This window comes from Pinus tabuliformis, chromosome 1_1 (genome assembly GCF_031772625.1).
Source record: "Pinus tabuliformis cultivar Carrire ecotype Pingquan chromosome 1_1, CPIR1, whole genome shotgun sequence".
In the NCBI taxonomy this organism is placed as follows: domain Eukaryota; kingdom Viridiplantae; phylum Streptophyta; class Pinopsida; order Pinales; family Pinaceae; genus Pinus; species Pinus tabuliformis.
Window position 1 is genome coordinate 642,383,069 of NC_142297.1, and position 10,303 is coordinate 642,393,371.

The following is a 10,303-nucleotide window of genomic DNA, read 5'->3' on the forward strand; positions in this document are numbered from 1 at the left end:
AATTATTTTCCTGCACTTGTAGTGATTCATTACGAACCATCTCACATGGCCACATCTTCTGACACCATTCAGAAAATCTGTACTATTAATGTTTACCAAATATCCTATTGTTTTATCTAAAACCAAAGTCATCATCGTGCTGTTAGGACTGAAATTTGGTATTCTCAACATACCCATGGAGTATGGTTTCATGATAAGTGGGGATACGCCATATTTCTCCCACCAATCCATGAACCATCCTGGAACAGGGTCATCTTCTTCCATGTCCTCTACTGGAGTATCTTCAAACAAAAAAGAAAACTGCAAGGAATAAAACATATTAGTGGAAAAAATTTGCAGATTCATTGTAGTGTAGAAAGCCTCTTGCTGCCGATCCAAATCATAATTTTCCCCGTGAAGATGATTGTCAAACCTTCTGAATATTATGTGACAACTGGTGACCCTATTATCATCTTCATGATCTCTCTCAATTACATAGGCAATGCTCCCAATTTGCCTTAGATAATCCAGGGCTTCAAGAGCTTCATTATTTGCTTCATCTTGATGAGGATCTGTCCAAAGGAAATCAATGCTTGTCCTGTACCTGACTTCTTTTATTGGTCGCCAATCTTCATCATGGTCTAGAAGACTTGTTTCCAAATCATATGAAATCCATCCAGATGAAGTCTCAATTTCTACAGTATCTTCATGTCTTCTGATGAAATTGCATTGCAGACTCATTATTGAATGTTCAGATAAAAACTCTCTGCTCAACATATCTGCAAAACTATTCTTATCTCCTTTGACAAATTCAATATCAAAGTTATATTGACTGAGTTGCATAATCCACCTTACTATAGCAGTGTCTTCAAAATCACATTTGTGAATGGCATATTTTAATGCTTGGCAGTCCGTTTTGATGGTGAATTTGGTGTAGATGACAAAATCTCTGAATTTTTCTATGCCCAAACAAACTGCTCTAAGCTCTTTCTTCAGACTTGACCAATTCAATTGATTTTTGGCCCATAATCTAGATGCATATTGACATATCTCAATCTCATTTTTGCTGCTGGGGTTCTTTTGGCACAAAACTGCTCCCCAACCTTCATAACTAGCATCTGTCATAATGATTTTTTCCCATTTTTCTCTGATAGGGGAGAGGGGTTGAATATTTCTGACTTTCTCTTTTATTGCTCTGATTGCCTGTGTGCAGTCACCATTCCATGGAATTGGATCCTTCTGAAGCCTTTTCTTCAACAATTTTCTTTCTTGTGCACAATGCTTCAGAAACTTAGAAATGTAATTCGGACTTCCCAAAAATCTTTGCAACTGTTTTATCCTTAATTTCATCAGGGAAGTGATCAACAAAATTCAAACTCCTTTGGATTACAGTACAGGATCCATACTGTATATTGTAACCCAAGAAATCTATCATTGGTCGAAATAACTTCATCTTGGATTCTGTTAATACTATACCCATTTCTTTGACCCTGCGGAGAAAAATTTTCAAATGTTTAACATGGTCAACAATATTATTAGAATGAATCAGTAAATCATCAATATACTTTTTTAGGAATTCCTCCATTCCTTCAAAAGTTTCATCCATTATTCTCTGGAAGGCTGAAGGAGCGTTGATTAGGCCGAATGGAATGATGTTCCATTCATAATGCCCTTCAGGTACAAAGAATGGTGTCTTCCATTTGTCTTCCTCTTTGATTCCTACTTGCCAAAAACCAGATTTGAGATCAAATTTGGAGAATATTTTTGACTTTGATATCTGGGCAAGTATGGAGGATGGCTTGGGCAAAGGGTATGCATCATAATCCAAAATATTATTCAGAGGTTTGTAATTCACAACTAACCTTGGCTTTCCTCTGGCAATTTCAGCATGCTTATTAACATAAAATGCAAAACATGCTATGGGGCTCTTACTTTTCCTGATAAGCCCTTTCTTTAAGAGATCCTTGATTTCTTCTCTGCAAAGCTTCATTTGTTCTTCATTCATTGCCACTGCTTTGGATCTCCTCAATTTTCCGCTGAAATCTTTTTTGAGAGGAAGTTCTACTTCCTGTTTCTTGATATGCCAGAAAGCATTTGGATCGTCTGAACAACACTCTTTGAATTTAGCAGTGAGATCTGCTATTTCAGACGCATATTTTCCATTATCCAAATGTTCTTCTGTTTTTAATACTTCTCTTTTTACTTCCATTTTTGCCAGAAGATTTTCCATTCTCTCCAGTCTTTTAATCCTAATTGGAGAATTAGAATTAATAAATGGAAAAAAGACTTCCTTATTTTCAAGGCTGATAAAATATCCATACCTCTGGGTTTTTGCATCAAATTTTGCTCCATGCATGCTAAAATTATGAAAAAATGGGGTCCCAAGGTACATTGCACAATCTAGTCCTGGGACAACGGGACAAACCAAATGAACTCCAATTTTTTCTGTAAGCAGAACATCTATTTCTGCTTCATACTTAGTGGGGATATCACCACTTGCAGTAATCACTCTCGGACATGTTGTTGGCCTTCGATGATGCATACCAACTACAGTATCACTTACTATATTTAATCTGGAACCAGTATCCATAAGAACTTTCCAAAACTCATACTGGTTTCCAATCTTTACTTTCATTTTGACACAATACATGACATCTCTATTCATGCTATTGCATCCAAAATCTGTTCTTGCCTTTTCCTCTTCTTCTCCTTCTTCTCGGCTGTACTGCTGCTGAACTTGTCCTGGATGATAAGTCCAGTTTTCTGTTTTTCCTGAAACAGGGCCTTGTGATGAAGAGGCAGGAGATGCCTGTGCATTCAGTATCCTTAGACTTAGTTCATTGTGTTTTTCAATACACAGTCTCCTGTTTTCCTTGATTGTTTTTCTCAATTCCTTAATTGCCTGATGAACTGCAGGCAAAGTCTATGGCAGATCCTCTCCAAAGTCTTCATTTCTAAACTGTTTGGTTAAGGCCTATACTAAGAAAAGAGTAGCAGGAGGTACATACCCTTTATTTGGAGAATTCTTCAGGCTAGAAGGTGTTTTCTTCAAATGTTCTGTTAGCAAAGATCTGTACATATCTTTCATCTGTGGATCAGTAGTAGCCATCATCTGTGCAAAAATATTTTTGCTGGTCTCATCATAATCAGTCTTCATCATTCTGACTGCATTACATGTACAAACATCAGGATCATCACAGTCACAATATTTACATTCTGTACAATGTGGGTCATTACAAAATTCTTCATCAGATGACTCTTCTGAGTCAACAAAGTTAAAATCATTTTCAGATCCAGAATCAGAAGATACAAGCTCATCACAGCAACTAAGAAGATCAAAAGAATTTATCTTTCCTTTCTTATTTCTATACTGAACTTTCTTCTTAGATGAATCCTTCTATTTGTTTGGACAGTTTGGAGCTATGTGGCCTTTTTTGTTACAATTGTAACAAATTATTTCTCTATCTTTGGAAAACATTTTTGTATGCTTATAAGGTTTTGCTTTGTGATGTTTTCCTTTTGGTTTTTCTTGGGAAATCTGGTAATTCTTTTTGAAATGTCTTTTCTTTCTTCTCTTATGCCCCTCAGAATTTCCAGCTTTACCAAGGTGCCATTGCTTACAGAGCTGTTGATAACCATGAGGCTTTTTGGGATTAGTGGCTGCTCTAGCAATCTTCATTTGTGAGCATAATTCAACAATGATAGCTTTTACAACTTGCCTGATTATGCCAAATTTATAATCACCAACCTTCCCTGGTAATTTGTTGACAATAGCAGAAGAGACCCATTGGGGAAGGGATGCAACAAAAATTTCCTTCCATTTTGGCTCAAGAATGAGATCTGGAGTCAATGTGTGCAATCTGTGAAGGAATTCATTAAAGTACTCATCAAAGTGCTGCATATTATGCAGTTTCATGGCCAACAGAGTAATTGTGGTAATGTCATTGGTTATTTGAGGAAAACCAATGAAATTGACAGTAATGGCATAGAGGAGTTTTCCTATCATATTGCTGACTGGCATGTGAGTAACAGGGTCTATGTGAGTAGTGCCATCCTCATTTAAGACAACAACTTGTTCCCAATCTGCAAGGAGGCTTGGCTCTTTCAATGTCTCAACTTTTAGCCAAGAATCTAATGTTCCCTCAAATCCTCCAATTATTCTTCTTGTAGCATTAGTAGGACCTATGTCATCTGCAAGATAAGTCCTATAACAAACAAGCATGGAATGTAAAACAGACATGATTTTAGCCTCAGTGCAATCGTCAATATTCCATGAGTAAGTAGAATTTGCAGACCAATCCTTATGATATTCAGATTTCATAAGGTCTCTGCGGTCAGGAGCAGGGTTCCAAGTAGTCTCCCATAGGAAAATACTTATATTAGGGTCTACCAACTTTTTTTTGTCATTCATTCATTGCCATTTATTAGTTGTTTTGTTTTGTTTTGTTTTGTTTTTTTTCTCTATAAGATGTTTCTCACATTATTTTTCAAGGAGATGGACTAGAAAGCTATAGTTAAAATTAATTATCTTAAGTTATTAACCTATATAATGTTATCTAATGTTATCAGGTGTTAGATTATTAATATTAGTGTTATTGTTGATCAATTTGATGTCCTTAAGATGTTTCAAGTGACTAACATGGGACCATATTTGTAGGTGAACAATTTTATTTTGGCCAGACAATATACATGGTCACAACAATGCTTTCTAAAGGATATGCCTTGGAAAATGACATACTAAGCAAAGACAATAAGTCATCATTGTTGGCAAATTGTTCATGTGATGAGCTTCTTGTGCACCATGGGTTATTGATCTCATCTAAATCAATGGTTACCAATGTCTATTTAAACTATATCACCGAACCACAAATGTCTTGGGACATAATCATGGGCCTCGATTTCTTCTTAATCTAATGGGCATTAAGATTCCTTTTATATATCACCATTACACCTCATTTTGAGTGAGCCATTAAGCCTTTCATTATAACATTGTAAGAGCTCCAATAAAAACCCTAAACGTTATTGGCTTCACTTTGTTTTGACTATGAATGTATATCTCTCAACCTCTATTAAATACTTTTACCACATATAAATTAATGCTTAGCTTCATAAAATGTGAAACAATCTAATCATATAACAAACTTCAAATTTTCTTTTCCAATGACATAATTTAATTATATAAAAAATCAATCTTCCATAATTTTAAAGTTTTATATAAATTCTTCATACTTCAAATAACATTCCCTTATACCTCATGAATTAAATATCATTCTCTTTTTAATTAAATATCATGAATTGAACTAAACCTCTTCATTAATTATTTCCAAACTATCCTAAATCACTTTTAAACCTTGTCATTAATTATTTCCAAACTATCCTAAATCACTTTTAAATTACTTTTTCTATTTCAAAAATTTGGACATTAAATATCTAATCAGTGTTTTCAACCTTTTCCTTCAAAGCGATTGAGAAAATCCTAGAGATTATAGATCTGATTGTTTGTTTTCAAAATATTTTTTAATTTCATAATAAATATTTTTTAATTTTCAAAATAAAAATTAAATAATTTAACAACTTAGATCCCATTCGTCGTTCTCCTTTTTGCAATATAAGGTTTTGTATCAGATGAGATTGTCAAGTGCGCAAACAGATCAATCGAAATGGACCTCTCGATGGACTCCCAGGTGCGGAATTTCAGGTAAGATTTTACAAACCCTGTAAACCTGATCTTTCTTTCCATTCCCATGTTTGTCAGATCAGATCAATGGCCCTTTCTGAAACGGAAGGAACGATTTATAGCAGTTACAAAACGTTTATAGCGTGATCTATAAGCGAAGCTTTTCACAGTGCTGTGAGGTGTAAGTCTTTCCCCTCTTTTATTTTTCTCTGAATATTTGATTGTGTTTTGGCGGTGGATGGCCATTTGAGGAAACCAAGTTTTTCGATCCTCTGTCCAGCGTATAGAATGCATGATTAGGGCACCCGATCCTGGGTCAGTTCCAGTAGAGAATAGGCCAGATCCATCCTTCCCATCTTTCTTTTTTAGCATATTTGTTTTAGGTGGGGTGCTTGGTAGCTGTTGTGCTTGTTATTTTTGCCCTCACATTTCATGGGCATCATGAGCACGGGTTGGGTTGGCAATATGGGCACCAGCTGATGTTGATGGGTTGGTTCAGACTGAGAAGATGCCAGATCCGTCCATATCCTCTGTGTTAGTAATTTTGTTTTAGGCAGGGTGAGGGGACTAGAGTGCTGTGCAACCTTAGGGATCGTAGGTTCTGTGATTAAAGATGCTCAAACCTAGGGAAAGACGTGGTTTGCAGATGTTGACCGAGTTCGTTTAAATGGTGTAATGGAATGCTGGGATTGTGATAGCATCTTTGTCATAAATGGTCTGTAACAAGTTTAAGGGCAGTAATGTCCTCTATGATGCTATTTGGGTCACAGTTTTTCAAGATTTTAAAAATCTTTGATTGTTGTTGCAGGAAACAAGAAAATATTTGAGGTATTGGCCGAGTTGTGAAATCACGATCGCATTCCCTACTCGGAGGAAGGATCTGACACTGAGAAGTCCATTGAAATACAGCCCCTCTCTGGATAAGAAGCGTGGATGTTTGCAAGAATAGCTTTCAAAGAGGACCATGCTCCTATGGAGTTGGAATACTCCGTTGCGGACGAGTATAAATGTTTTCCTTTGGCATTAGACGCAGTATCCGCAGCCATAAAGGGCAAAAGATGTGTAGATGAATGGGAGATTTCTTTACCTTTGATGAAACCCTCAGATGCATCTTTTCCACACACTCATGCTCCCGTTGATCAAGACCTGTATCAGCGATTAAAATGGAGTTATGGTTCTTTGCGCCTTTTAAACGTGGAGATTTGCTTCTTCTCTTCTGCCATGCTTATGGGAGACGCAGATTTGATGTGGACAAATTAGTACAAATATAGATTGCCCAAGGGCTTGCTTTGAGCGAAAAAGAGAAACTGGTGCAACTATGGAAATCTTCAGGGAGCTTATGGAAATCTTCAGGGAGCTCGTGGTTTGTTTCAGAATTTAAAAAATAAGGGGACTTAGGAAGGCAATAGGGCATGCCATCGAAAAACTCATGATAATGTTCTTCGTGATATGGCAATTTACATTTGAGTTCTTCACATAATGATTCAAAGGTTTGCCTCTAGAGATAGGCTATATTTCTAGACTTCAATTATTTAATTCTTTCATTGTTTGTATATTTAGAATCATTCCCATCTCAGATTGCAGAGCTTAAAAATCTCAAGTTTCTTAATTTAAACGGACGCTTGAACTTATGGATGATTTCACATGAAATCTCTAAACTAAGCACTCTGTATTCCATAGTCAACTCCTGGATTAAGTGTAGAAACTGAGGCTTCTGCAAATGTTTGGAGTTTGAAGGGTCTCACAAACCTGTTACATCTGTTTGTCAAATATTAAACCAGGGAAAAGTCAGGAATTAAAGAGAGCATAATGGGGAATTAGCGGGAGAGGATGCACCTATGGTTGAAGTACAAGGAAAATTTATATGGGTTTGGAGTTTGAAGGGTTTCAGAAATCTGTCACATCTATTTGTCAAATATTAAACCAGGATAAAGTCAGGAATTAAAGAAAGCATAGTTGGGAATTGGCTGGAGATGACGCAGCTATGGTTGAAGTACAAGGAAAATTTATATGGGGTAATGAAAGATCTTCCCCAAAATATGGAGGACATCAACCAAGGAAAATTTATATAGGGTAATGAAGGATCTTCCCCAGTATATGGAGGACATGAAGAAACTACCCAGTTTCATTATGGCTTGTTACCATGGGTATCAAACAATAGACTGTGGAACGATGTTGCCCAAACTCTGTCCGTGTCTTGAACATGTATCATTGACCTTCGAAAAGATTTCCAACAGCCTTGGAGAAGCTACCCAATTTGAGTCACAGGAAACAATATTTTGCAAAGAGAATAACATGAAACTGCGCCTTGAACAATTATTCAGAAAACTGAGGAACTGTAAGTAACTGTAATTCTTATCCATGAACTTTCATCTTTTTCTGTTATAAATGTGATGGTGGTTAAATGAATGTATAAGATTTTTAATATGTATGGCCTTTTCCTATAAATTTTGGTTAACAATTGTTGTACAGGAAACCACGGTGGCGCTAATGGAGATGAGGAAGAAGAGCCACAGCATTCGAAAGAAGATCCTTGTGGCAATTGAGATTAGCAGCAATGCCCTGCCTTGCGGGAAAACCTGAGGATTTCTCATTAGGTCCTTCTCTAGAGATATTCAATATTTGTCATGCTTGTATTAGTAAGTTGGCCTTATGAGAGGTGCATAACACAAAAGTTGTGTACATAGGAAAATTTCTTTCAACTTGGAATATTGTTTGAAGTTCATTTTATGGGGATGAGGCATTGCTCACTACCAAAGAGTCTGAATTTGCATGATTGAAAAACGTTGCTTGGATGATGCTACATGCACATGTTTACAGAAGAAAACTAGGTCTATGTGTTGCTTGTCTGTCAAACACGGATGTTTAGATCTGATATAACTGCCACCATTCATAATTTGACATATGACTTGCCTGCATGGTCTGTCAGCATATATCCCATTGCAAGAATGTGGCATTCAATACTGCAAAGGTGAGTTGGTTTTCCTTGGTTGCATGAAGGTTGATTGAATTGGCATTGAACTGTTATCCATCTGGCAGTGTTCCTACTCATCATTTTGTGTATTGCATAATCATCTTACATTTCTGAAAAGTTCTACTTTTGTCTGGGATAATTTTACTGGGCTATGAAGGTGGTTATTATTAGGGGTCTGATTGGTCAGGTGTTAAGATTTAGAAAGCTCGTGTTTGTTTATTGGTAGAGAAAATTAGGACACCAAGCAAAAGTTATCAAGCAATCACAAATATGGTGTTAATATTTAGAAAGCGCGTAGTTATCACACGAAGCAACAGTGTGTGCTTTTCTTAAATATTTGCAACCAAGTGATTAAGAAAGTTGAGGTAAACTCTCTTGCTGATTCATCATTGTATCACCTTTTATTGAGTACTTGCCACACTCCCTTTGCTGGTTTTTTTGTTTTGTCCAGTATATGTTGGTTGATTATTGTTCTGCTAATACTGTTGTCAATCTAGGAGTGTATCAGTAGTGAGTTTGTGTATTTCCCTGTTCTTTCTGATGGTCATAACATAAATTACGGAGAAAACATGAAATACTGTGATACTGTTGAGTAAACAATGAATGGGAATCAGTCCTGTAGTGTGCTTTGTTAAGTTTCAGATTCATTGTGTATACACTATATAGTCAACTAATTTAATGTATATATGAAGTACTGTTCCATTAACTTATTAAGTTATTTGTGAAGGGCGGTTGTTACTCTGTTCATGTAAATATCAGCGGTTGTCAGGTCTGAGGTGACTCCGTTGTGAAATTATTTCACTGATTTGCTTCGGTACAACATCTCATCACATATTTAAGGAATTGTAGTTTTAACGACTCACTGAACATATTAAACCGCAGAACGAAAATTGATGATAATGGCAATAATGTGCTAGTGGTTTCATGAAAACTATATTAAATATGTATGCATAGTCTTTGATAAAGGGAGTGCATAGTCTGTCTGGGCGGTCTTGTATCTCTATTCAAGGTGGTAGTTTGTATATTTACCTGTTTTTTCTGATGGTAATAACATGAAATACTGTGATACTGATGAGTAAACAATGAATAGGAATCAGTCCTGTAGTGTGCTGTGTTAAGTTTCAGATTCATGGTGTATACACTATATAGTCAATTAATTTAATGTATATATGAAGTACTGTTCCATTAACTTATTAAGTTATTTGTGAAGGGCAGTTGTTACACTGGTCATGTAAATATCAGCAGTTGTCAAGTCTGAGGTGACTCCATTGTGAAATTATTTCACTGATATGCTTCAGTACAACATGGCATCACATATAAGGAATTGTAGTTTTAACAACTCACTGAACATATTAAACCGCAGAACGATAATTGATGATAATGGCAATGATGTGCTAGTGGTTTCATGAAAACTATATTAAATATGTATGCAGTCTTTGATAAAGGGGAGTGCATAGTCTGTCTGGGGGGTCTTGTATCTCTATTCAAGGTGGTAGTTAGAGGTGGATGAGTTTAGTTTGCATACGAGATTGAAGACCCTGATAGGCTATAACTAAAAACAGCCATACACAAAGCCAACAATGGTTCCAACATGGCTGTAATGGAGTCTAAATTATCTTGTGGCCTCGTACCTAATCTGGGTAACATCTTAACAGTATCACTATCTAGTTGGT

At 36.2% G+C, this 10,303-nt stretch overlaps 1 long non-coding RNA gene across 1 annotated transcript; it reads left to right on the forward strand.

Moving 5' to 3' along the window:
• Positions 1–5,584: 5,584 nt before the first annotated feature.
• LOC149214983 (uncharacterized) lies at positions 5,585–8,406 on the forward strand. Its single transcript, XR_016250974.1, has 3 exons — positions 5,585–5,677; positions 6,465–7,994; positions 8,129–8,406. It is a non-coding gene; the product is annotated as an uncharacterized LOC149214983 (long non-coding RNA).
• Positions 8,407–10,303: the final 1,897 nt, after the last annotated feature.